Source organism: Cetorhinus maximus, chromosome 7, assembly GCF_964194155.1.
Source record: "Cetorhinus maximus chromosome 7, sCetMax3.hap1.1, whole genome shotgun sequence".
NCBI classification, from domain to species: Eukaryota; Metazoa; Chordata; class Chondrichthyes; order Lamniformes; family Cetorhinidae; genus Cetorhinus; species Cetorhinus maximus.
The window spans coordinates 141850496-141862810 of NC_135885.1; positions in this window are offsets into that span (position 1 = coordinate 141850496).

The window sequence follows — 12315 nt, forward strand, 5'->3', positions numbered from 1 at the left end:
ATGGGCAACAAATGCTGGCATTGCCAGTGACACCCACATCCCATGACAGAATATATAAAATAAGTGTTGCTGGGATACATTAAGAGACTTTTCCATGTACAGCATCATATTCTCAAAGGCCTTTCTATTTCCCACAGAGTGTGAAGCAGTAGTTACCCCTTAAGCGACCTCCCTTCATACTAGCCTTGATCCATCCTGAGATGCAGACCCCAGAACTGAACACATTACTCGAGGTGCATCTAGACTAGGTACTCCGAGGAGAGGGTGAGTTACCAACAGCCCCTGTACCTCTGCTCCCAAGCTTTGCAATGCATATAGTGACACCACTATTACCACCTAGAATGGGGATGATTGGGCAATTCCCTAATCAATCCCCTACCATCAGCACTCTGGGTGTTAAGTCAGGAGTGTGATGGGATATTCCCCTTTTGCCTGGATGAGTGCAGCTCCAACAACATTCAAGAAACTTGACTCCATCCAGGACAAAGCAGCCCGCTTGATTGACACCCAGCCTCCACCTTAAACATTCATTCCCTACACCACAGTAGCAGCAGTGTAGACCATCTACAAGATGCACTGCAGCAACTCACCAAGGCTCCTTCAATGGCACCTTCCAAACCCGCAACCTCTACCATCTAAAACTACAAGTGCAGCAGATAGATGGGAACATCTTCATGTGAAGTTCCCCTCCAAGTCACTCACCATCCTGACTTGGAAATATATCGCCGTTCCTTCAATGTCGCTGGGTCAAAACCCTGGAACTCCCTCCCTAACAGCACTGTGGGTGTACCTACACCACATGGGCTGCAGTGGTTAAAGAAGGCAGCTCACCACCACCTTCTCAAAAGAAAATAGAGGTGGGCAATAAATGCTGGCCGAGCCAGTGACGCCCACATCACATGAACAAATGAAAGGAAAAATCACACCTACATTAATGCAAGTGACTGAGACTGAGTTTACCCAGATAATTTGTATTGTATAACTAACTCCATTTTGCCGGAGAAATCACACTGCTTTTGACAAGGGAATTTTCTGTAACTTCAGTCATGAATTCTGATTGCTGTAGTTCTTTATAAGTAGACTCTGTAGACTATATGCTGTAGTACACTATTTAATGGGACTCTGTAGACTGTTTGATGTAGTGTGCTGTTTAAGTAGACTCTGTAGATTGTTTGCTCTAGTGTACTGTTTAACTACAATCTATAGACTATTTGCTGTAGTGTGCTGTTTAATTAGGCTCTGCACACTGGTTGCTGTAGTATGTTGCTTAAACAGACTCTGCTGAGTATATAGACTCTACTATAAAATAGACTGTTTGCTGTGAGTCCTGCTGTAAGTCTCCAGCTCATTGGCTAAAATGGTGGTATCAATAAATACTCTGTGAATTATTTTCCAGCAGAACTTCAAAGGATTGGATTAGTAAACCCATCTTTCCTCTGTCCGCAATGTTCAGTTCATTCAGAAAGATTGCTCAGTGAACAGCTGCCTGAGGCTGCCTTGAACTATTTCAGCTTTTCAAATGGATCATAATTGCAGTTCATAGCTATATTATTGATTAATCCACTCCCTGAGATGACCTGCTGTGCGAATGTTAAAGTGCATGTTTCAGTGCTTTTCCAAGACATAATAAGAAGAGATTGTTGACCAAACCATTTAATAATTCCCTAAAAAAAACCAAGCAACATTCAGTTAACCTGTCAATAATAGTCGCTTGTTAGTACAGAACTTGAGTATTGCTGAGGGTTTCAATAACAATGCTGAAACGGTCATTTCTAGGCTTTATAAATCAGAATTGCATCAGCTTTTCTATTTCTTGCAATCTCTGGATCCTAATGAAAGGTGAGCTAAACTCTTCAGGCAGAGTCGTCTGCTCCTGCGGGCGGCCGGTGTCATGGTGGGCGTGAACGGGCACTATGACGAGAAGGCCAAAAATCAGTTTTACGTCATTGTGAAACCAGTTTGCGATTGTCCACTCCACCCGTCAGTGGTGGGCCGCACTTCCCAATGCCGCACATCGGGAAGCTCATTTCAATACTTTAGCATCTCGTTATAAGCCCTGCTCGCCGGAATCGTCCCCCTACGCTGGATCATCCGAGCACGTCAGTGTGATTGCACAACTGTACATAAGCGACGTGCACCTGGCGAGCTGCACTTCACTCGGGACTTTGAGGTTTGTTTGCCTACCTTGCTTCGGGCAGCACTCGTGGTCATCAGCGCCAGGCTTCACCGGCAGCACCACATCACTTTTGAGGAGGCTCAGAGGCAGATCTCTACCTACCGGACCAGCCATAAGGCAGGGGTGGCTTTTCAATGACTGCAGGGCTAGGGCTTGCTTGGGGAAGAGGGAGAAGAGGCTCAAGCAAGGGAAGAGGCTGCAGGGTGAGGGCTGTACTGGGGAAGGGGGGTAGCCCAGGGTGAGTGTGGAGACACATATAGATCTGTACAAGTGGCGTCAAGGTGGTGAGGGCTGAGGAGGCAGTCTCCAGAGGAGATGAGGCCAGATGGAGATGTGAGGGTGTGTGTGAGAGAGTGAGTGATGTCCCTTGAGCTGGCAGTGAGTGAGATGCCAGTGAATATGTGATGGCCGTGTGAGTGTGTGAGTTTAGAGTGATGAGATGGTTGCCTTACCCTGGCTGCACGGGTGAGATCATTCATCCTCTTTCTGCACTGAATGGCCAACCTCTTCAGTGTAGGCTTGGCACTGACCACCTCTGCCACCACCTCCCAAGCCAGAGTGGTGAGTTTCTGGACCATCTACGGCCAGAGCAGGGGTGGGGGACATCACAGTGGGCTTCCAAAGGCATTCCAGTGTCAGGTCATTGAACTCTTCTTGGCTTTCAGGTCCATGTCTTCCCTGGAGCAGCCCTGGGCTGCAAGCGTTGAGAACTGTGTGCGCGGCTGCAGTTTAGATATGGCACCCGGAGTGAGAAAACGGTGAGGTAACAGCGTGGTGGGTGATTCAGAGGCTGCCCGCAAGCGACACGACGTGTTTCCTGTGGCTGCATAATTAATGAGACAGGAAGCAGGCAATAGGGTGCGAAAATCTGTCATTGCGGCCGACGGGTGAAAGGTCTTTTTTCGCGCCAGCTACTGCATTTAGTGTAACTCTGGGACGATTCCACTCTTCATTTCTTTATAGAAATGACTATCTGTCTATTCACAATGCGATTATAAATGATTTGATATTTTTGTATTAAATTTATATATAATGGCACAGCACACGAAAGGAACCCAGGATGTTGTTGCAATAAGGAAAGGTCCTTTGGCCTTTTTTTATTCATTCATGGGATGTGGCCGTCACTGGCTGGGCCAGCATTTATTGCATCCCTAATTTCCCTTGAGAAGGTGGTGGTGAGCTGCCTTCTTGAACCGCTGCAGTCCATGTGGTGTAGGTACACCCACAGTGCTGTTAGGGAGGGAGTTCCAGGATTTTGACACAGCGACAGTGAAGGAACATTGATATATTTCCAAGTCAGGATGGTAAGTGGCTGGTGGGGAACTTCCAGGTGGTGGTGTTCCCATGTATCTGCTGTCTTTGTCCTTCTAGGTGGTAGAGGTCATGGGTTTGGAAGGTGCTGTCGAAGGAGCCCTGGTGAGTTTCTGCAGTGCATCTTGTAGATGGTACACACTGCTGCTACTGTGCGTCGGTGGTGGAGGGAGTGAATGTTTGTGAATGGGGTGTCAATCAAGTGGGCTGCTTTGTCCTGGATGGAGTCGAGCTTCTTGGGTGTTGTTGGAGTTGTACTCACCCAGGCAAGTGGCGACTATTTCATCACAATCCTGACATGTGCCTTGTAGATGGTAGACAGGCTTTGGGGAGTCAGGAGGTGAGTTACTCACCGCAGAATTCCTAGCCTCTGACCTCTCTTGTAGGCACAGTATTTATATGACTAGTCCAGTTCAGTTTCTGGTCAATGGTAACCCCCAGGATGTTGATAGTGCGGGATTCAGCGATGGTAATGCCATTGAATGTCAAGGGGCGACTGTTAGATTCTCTCTTGTTGGAGATGGTCATTGCCTGGCACTTGTGTGGGGCAAATGTTACTTGCCACTTGTCAGCCCAAGCCTGGATATTGTCCAGGTTTTGCTGCATTTGGACACGGACTGCTTCAGTATCTGAGGAGTCTCAAATGGTGCTGAACATTGTGTGATCATTAGTGAACATCCCCACTTCTGACCTTATAATGGAAGGAAGGTCATTGATGAAGCAGCTGAAGATGGTTGGGCCGAGGACACTACCTGAGGAACTCCTGCAATGATGTCCTGGGACTGAGATGATTCACCTCCAACAACACTCCAACCAGTGGAGAGTTTACCTCCTGATTCCCATGGACTCCAGTTTTGCTAGGGCTTCTTGATGCCACACTCAGTCAAATGCTGCCTTGATGTCAAGGGCAGTCACTCTCACGTCACCTCTGGAGTTCAGCTCTTTTGTCCATGTTTGAACCAAGCCTGTAAGAGGTCAGGAGCTGAGTGGCCCTGCAGAACTCAAACTCAGTATCAGTGAGCAGGTTATTGCTAAGCTCTTTAGTAATTGGATTTGTCCTGCTTTTTGTATACAGGACATACCTGGGCAATTTTCCACATAGCCGGGTAGATGCCAGTGTTGTAGCTGTACTGGAATGGCTTGACTACAGGCGCGGCAAGTTCTGGAGCACAAGTCTTCAGTTTTAATTTGGTCTCTGCCTCATTAATCTACCTCACCTAGTCATTCCTTCACCTTCTCGTTCTCCAGAAATGTGTCCATTAGTTTGTCGGGGTGAACAGATAATCAATGGTGTCTACTCATGGTAAAACACAAGCATGTGTGTGCAGCAGCTGTTACCAGTAGCAAGGACAGCTCAATAGACAGCTCACAAGAGAGTGATGATCCATTCCTAACTCTGGTGAGCAGGAACACAGGAACAGAGGTAGGCCATTTAGCCCCTCGAGGCTGTTCTGCTAGGACATAGAAAGAGAGACAAAGGGGTTCAGCCATGTAGGGTTGGCCAGTTCTAGGAAGGAGGAGACGTACAGGAACAGGAAGAGGCCATTAAGCCCCTCAAACCTCTTCCGCCATTTAATTTGATCATGACTGATCTGTATCTTAACTCCATTCTGTCTTAGTGACATAACCCTTTAAATTCTTGCCTAGCGAAAATCTATCAGTCTTGGTTTTGAAATTTTCAATTGACTCCCAGCCTGAGCGGCTTTGTTGGGTAGAGGGAGAGAGAGTTCCAGAATTTCACTACCCTTTGAGTGAGGACAGCCAAGGAGTCTCCGCACAATTGCTGAAAGTATGGAGGATTATATTTCCTGTGTGTCGCCTCCCATGTCATCAGAACTCTGCAATCTTGAAACTTGAACCAGTGAGATAGTAAGTTTCAGGTGATACAGCATTAAGTTACGTTGAGAACTTGGGAGCATAGTGGTTGTTATTGGGACAGTAACCCAGTGACATAGACTAATGATCCAGAGACTTGAATCTCATCACAGCAGCTGAGGGAATTTAAATTCAGTTAATTAAGTAAATCTGGAATAAAGATGGTTACCAATGATAATGAAACTACCAGATTGATGTTAAAAAACCCATCTGGTTCATTACAGAATTGTGACAGTGCAGAAGGAGGCCATTCAGCCCATCCTCTCTGCACCAGCTCTCCGAATGAGCAATTAACCTAGTGCCATTCTCCCACCTTCCCTCTGTAACCCTGCACATTCTCCTTTTCAGATAATCTCGAAAACCTCGATAGAACCGGCCTCCACCACGCTCTCAGGCAGTGCATTCCAGATCCTAACCACTCGCCGCATGAGAAAGCTTTTCCTCGTTCCACTATTTCTTCTTTTGCCAATTACATTGAATCTGTGCCCTCTCGTTCTTGATCCTTTCACAAGTGGGAACATTTTCTCCCAATCTACTCTATCCACTAATGTCCTTTAGGGAAGGAAATCTGCCATCTTTACCCAGTCTGGGAGAAGGCCTACATTTGATTCCAGACCCACAGCAATGTGGTTGACTCTCAAGTGCCCTCTGAAAGGGCTGAGCAAGTTATTCAATTGTGTTCAAGAAACTGGCTTGAGCCGCACCAGCTTCTCAGGGGCAATTAGGAATGGGCAATAAATGCTGGCCTTTCCAGCAATGACCACATTCATTCATGAATGAATAAAAAGATGTTAATAACTTTCTGGTGAGATAACAGCAAACTGAAACCAGTTTGATCATACTGTGCGAAGTATTGATGAGGACCAGGGTGATCGCAGCGCCAGGGTCACTGATCAAGGGAAGTGAGGACAGGTGGGTGAGATTATGATCAGTCCACTTCATTAATAGGCAAACGCATGTATTAATGAAGTAGATTTGCAAGCAATGTGATAAAGTAACAGTGCAAGAGAGGTTTGATTGCAGATCCACAGAACCTGGACCATTAGGGTGATCAAACACTGGCTCAGGAAGGGAGACAGATTAAACCCAATGTAGAGAATTGAAGGAAGAGACAGGGTTTGCATCTGTATCCAGTACCCAATTTGTTTCTTCCACGATATGATTGTATTTGCTTTGATTAATTCCATATCAATAAAAGAAAAAGGAAAGACTTGAATTACTATAGCGGCTTTCAAAACCTCTGGTTGCCCCAACATCATTTCACAGCCAATGAAGTGCTTTTAAAGTGTTGTCACTTTTGTAATGCAGGAACCAGAGCGGCTAATTTGCATGCAGCAAGCTCCCACAAACAGCAATGTGATAATGACGGTGTCAATCTGTACTAAGTGATGTTGGTTGATCGATACGTATTAGGCCAGGATAACGGGGAGAACACCTCTCCTCCTCTTTAAAACAATGACAAGGGGTTTTTTACATCCACCTGAGAGAGCAGACAAAAGATGGCACTAGCCATGCATTGAGTGTCAGCCTAGGTTTTTGCGTGCAAGTCTCTGGAGAGGGATCCAAACCCATAACCTTTTGACTCAGAGGCAAGCATGTTACTCACTGTACCATGGCCAACACTGCAAGTCAGCCCACAGCCAACACGGAGACTTCCTTGAACACTTACACCGGGTACAGTGCGTTGGTTGAAGTAAGATGAATAAAACATTTTACTCTGTGCAACTTCTGCAGCAAACTTTATTTCTTTTTTTGAATGCATTGATAAAAGTGCAGGGTGAACATGGCTGTTATGTTCAAATATTCATTCAAGTATAAATTGACAACTTTTGAAAGCAGGTACATATGTTTTTATCCCCCAAGAATGCATTGGCATACCTGCCTAGCGCCTCTGCTTCAGAGTGCCCTGAGGCAAACTCTTAGCTATTCTGAGTTCATTACTGCTTTGCAGCAAAGTAGCAAAGAAAACTGTGGCTGGGGGGTTGGGGAGGGGGGAAGCAGTAGAGGCAGGAGGTGAAAGGATATACTGCTCAAAACCAGTTTTCTCTTGAAAAGAGAAGGCTTGAGGGGATGACCTAACAGAGGACTTTAAAGTTACGTGAGGTTTTGATGGAGTGGATAAAGAGAGAATGTTTCCACCGGTGGCGAAGAGCAAAACAAGTCCTCAACAAATCAAAGTGGGAATTCAGAGGAAATGGCTTTACTCAGTGAGTGGCAACAATGTGGAATTCATTGAGGCAAAGAGCATGGCTGGGGAGGCTAGATACGTGCATGAGGGAGAATGTAGACGGTTACATTGATAGAGTTAGGTGAGAAAGAATGGGAGAAAGCTTGAGTGAAGGACAAAGTTGGTATGGACTGATTGGGCTGAGGCCTGTTTCTGTCCTGTACAGTCTGTGTGATAAGTTTGAAGGATTCTGAGTCAATTGTCCATTCCTGGCAGCCCCAGACTCCAAACATCAGGACATTTGCACCACTGTCCTCCTGAGTGATTTCAAAGACCTCAGGTCTCTGCAAAGTGAGATCCATCAATAGGGGAAATGTTCAAAACTCACTGACACAAAGAAAATAGCCAGTTAACTGTGCTGTATCCATGTGGGGCCTACTTGGTTTCAATCCCCGTCCTTGTAGAATTTGCTACAGAAATGAGCACCGCACCAAATCCACATTGCTTATTTACGGCACACTTTCGACACTGGTGCAAAATTTTAGATGCCAAGACTTTTTGAATTTATTCGGAAAAAGACAAAAGCAATGCGATGTGAATAATAGGAGATCAGTCGCTCATGGTAACACATTGTTCTGCAATCCATTTTCTTTTTTTGGGACTTTCATTTTCAAGAATATGAATACTAATTGTAAAGGTTGCCTGACAGCAAGTAAGATTTTAAAGACACCAACTTCCCAAATATACCTATTCGTGAATTCAGCTATCATTTAAAACTGTCTATCCTGGAAACTGCTAATAGAATGAATCAGTTACGATGTTTGGGAACATTCTCATCTGTCTATTACCTCTCAGTATTGCTTTCTGAAAGCAAATTGGCCTTGATTTTAATGCTTCCCACTGTAGATATGCAAGAGAGGGTGCGGTGGAGGGGGTGTTAAAATATTGGGATCGATGTCAACCTCATCCTAACCATTGCAATTTTTAATGTCTGAATCAGGATAAGGGTCCCATGAAATGCAGGCCGGGGTCAATGGTCAACGTTCAAAGGTCGTGGGCCAATAATGTAGAATTAACTGAACGCCCAGGGCAGTCCCGCGCTCTGAGGACCAGCAGCAATTCATAGGCACCAACTGCCGAAGATAAGATTACCTTGTGTTAGGACATCACATGCACCAGCCCTGTCACCAATCGCCCATCAAGGTGCCAGACCTGACCTTTCTTTCTCCTGATCAATGGTCAATCTCTGACTGAATCAGACTCCAAGTAAAGAGGCAAAAACAAAACAGGATTAAGAGGGAGGGAGGGTTAGGTGTAGAGTGGTAGGAGGAAATGTTCAGTCATGGCATAGTGGTATTGTCAAAGGACTAGTAATCCAGAGACCCAGGGTATTGCTCTGGGAGCCTGGGTTCAAATCCCGCCATAGCAGATGGTGGAATATGAATTCAATAAAAATCTGGAATTAAAAGTCTAATGATGACCATGAAATCATTGTCCACTGTTGTAAAAACCCATCTGGTTTGCTAATGTCCTTTAGGGAAGGAAATCTGTCGTCCTTACCTGGTCTGGCCTACATGTGACTCCAGACCCACAGCAATGTGGTTGGCTCTTAAATGCCCTCTGAAATGGCCTCACAAGCCACTCTGTTGTAAAAAACCACTACAAAGCCTCAAAAAAATAATGAAACTGAATGGATCCACCCGGCATCGACCTAGGCACCGGAAACGACAACAGCAATCTCAGCCCTGTTGACGCTGCAAAGTCCTCCTTACTAACAGTTGGGAGAGCTGTTTCACAGACTAGTCAAGCAACAGCCTGACATAGTCATCCTCATGGAATCATACCTTACAGATAATGTCCCAGACTCCATCATCACCATCCCTGGGTATGTCCTGTCCCACCGGCAGGACAGGCCCAGCAGAGGTGGCGGCACAGTGGTATATAGTTGGGAGGGAGTTGCCCTGGGAGTCCTCAACATTGACTCTGAACCTCATGAAGTCTCATGGCATCAGGTGAAACATGGGCAAGGAAACCTCCTGCTGATCACCACATAGCGCCTTCCCTCAGCTGATGAATCGCTGCTCCTCCATGTTTAACACCACTAGGAGGAAGCACTGAGGGTGGCAAGGGTGTAGAATGTACTCTGGGTGGGGACTTCAATGGCTTGGGAGCACCACTACTGGCCGAGTCCTCAATGACATAGCTGCTAGACTGGGTCTGCGGCAGATGGTGAGGGAACCAACAAGAGGGAAAAATGCACTTGACCTCATCCTCCCCAACCTGCCTGCCACAGATACATCTGTCCATGACAGTATCGATAGGAGTGACCACCACACAGTGTTGGTAGGAGTGACCACCTACTCCTGCTCCTAGTCCTCTTTCTTATGTGCCTAAATGTGAGCAGTTGAACTCCCAGCTAACTTCAATACAATAATGATGTAATTGTGTACAAGTAATCTGCAGAATCCTGTCTTCAGGACTATACTGGGAGACTAACAGGTAAGTTTACATCAAGTGTTTTCTCTCCCAGTTCTATTCAAATCTCTCCATGGCATTTCTCACCCACATCTTTATTCTGTGTCAGTTAGTGTAGAAAGCACCTGTGGCTACAACAAAAAAGAGGTGGCACTGGTACTGTCAGCCAGCTCCCATACTACCCGAACAACAGAGCAGCTCAGGAAAAAATTCAATGATCTCACCAGATCTGGCAAGGTAACGCACTTACAGTGTTTTTTTTATTGCTTTCACACACTCAGCATTTCTACACTCTTCACCCTCATAAAGCAACACTCACTGCTAACCTTTTCAGACTATATTTTGTTTAACGGCACCCATGGCTATAAGCCTTGCCTTAACACATTGAAACTACTTGTGCAAAACCCCCCCCATAAGCTCAGATTTATGGAGGAAGATGAGAGCCTGGCCAATATAGTGAATTCCTTACAGCGTCGTCCATAACATTCATTTGAGGTGAACGGTTTAATCTGTTTGATGGAGTTAGTTGTGGGAGGAATGTTGGCCAGGACACCGGTAGAACTTCCTTACTCTTCAAAGAGTGCCGTGGGATCTTGCACGTCCATCTAATCAAGCAGGTGGAGTCACGGTTTGGCATCACATCTAAAACACAGCAGTTGCAACAGTGCAGTCCTGAGGCTTGAGTCCACATCCGTCTGACTTGAAAGAAAAAGAGGGAAAGAGAGAGAGGGAGAGAGAGAGAGAAGGCAGGGGGCAAGTGATAAACGTTTGTTTGTAGCTGAGAAATTGCATTGAAATTGGTTTCTGAGTTTTGTGTAAGTGATAATTTTTACACGGAAAAGAACAGTTGCTTGACAGTTATTCAGAAACCAAGGGTCACTCATAAACCCAATAGGATTGCAGGGAAAATTTCTTTAACTCGAGTGTGATGAGAATTGTGTAACCATGTAGAGTAGCTGAGGTGAATAGTTTAGGTGCATTTAAGAGGAAGCTAAATAAACACAGGACAGTAAATGTTTATATTATAGCTGCACTCGGGTGGATAAAGGCTCATGTGGAGCATAAACACCAGCATTGACCTGCTGGCCAGTTTCTGTGCTATAAATTTTATGAATAAATGCTTTATCTTGATATAAATAAAAATTTCTATGTATGTATTTAAAAGAGAAGCTTCAAAATAATGTAATGGGAATGTTTGCCTCTGCCTGAGAGGCCAGATGGAGGCCTTGGTTTAACATTTAATGTAAAAGGCAGCACCTCCAACAGTGCAGCACTCCTTCAGTACTGTACTGAGTGTTAACCTAGCAAACAGGCTCAAGTCCCTTAGAGCTGCAATTACTTCAATAGCCTCTCAGGTCGATTCATAGGTGAGCTTTTCTTCATAATATTTTTGCTAGTCTTCTTTACGCAGCTGTTCATATTCAGAATGCTCCATCCAGTTATTATGTTTAACAAGCATTCCCAGAAAATCTTCTTTGAGCCTAACTTGTCCTATTATGGTTTGACTTACTCTATTCCTCAAATCAAATGGAGCTCAACATTTCTGAGCTTCTTATTGTTCTTAAGTCCTTGCCTTACAGATATAACCTACCGTAGGTAGGATCAGCACTGTTAACAAGGAATGGGTAGAGTTTAGACATGTTACCACCTTGCAAATTGGTGAATGAAGGAAGAGGCTGTTGTTCTGATCCTAACATTCTTTGAGTTGTTATCACTTGTCAACTCTGCTCTAAAACACTTGAATTAAGTGCTCTCAGCCCTTACAACCCCGCTGATACACCAAAGAATGAATCGCTAGCTGTCTTTGGAGATTGAATCCTTAAATTTTAAAGCATTGAAATGATGAAGTGACCCAAGCTTCAAAGATTTACCTGTCTTCTACGAATACTGTGATGATTGAAACATCATTACATACTCGCAGACTGGCGCAAAACAAACCACCCACTAGCATGCCTGCTGTAAGTTCAAACACCTGTACCGCTCTCAGAAATGATAACATATTGAATCTGACTGGATCATTGTTTTCAGGATCTGGGATGCACTGCCAGAAAGGATGGAGCAAGCAAACTTGGTAATAACTTTCAAAGGGAAATGGGGATATATAATACTTAAATGGGAAACATTTGCAGGATTACGGAGACAGGATGGGTTAGCAGGACTAATTGTATAGCTCTTCTAAAGAGGCAGCATGGGCATGATAGGTTGAATGGCCTCCTCCAAGCTATTGTTATATGCTTCTATGATGAAAACTTTGTTTTCTGAAACGTTGCTGAATCAAGCTATTTCCAGTTTGTGTAATAGTTATAAAAAT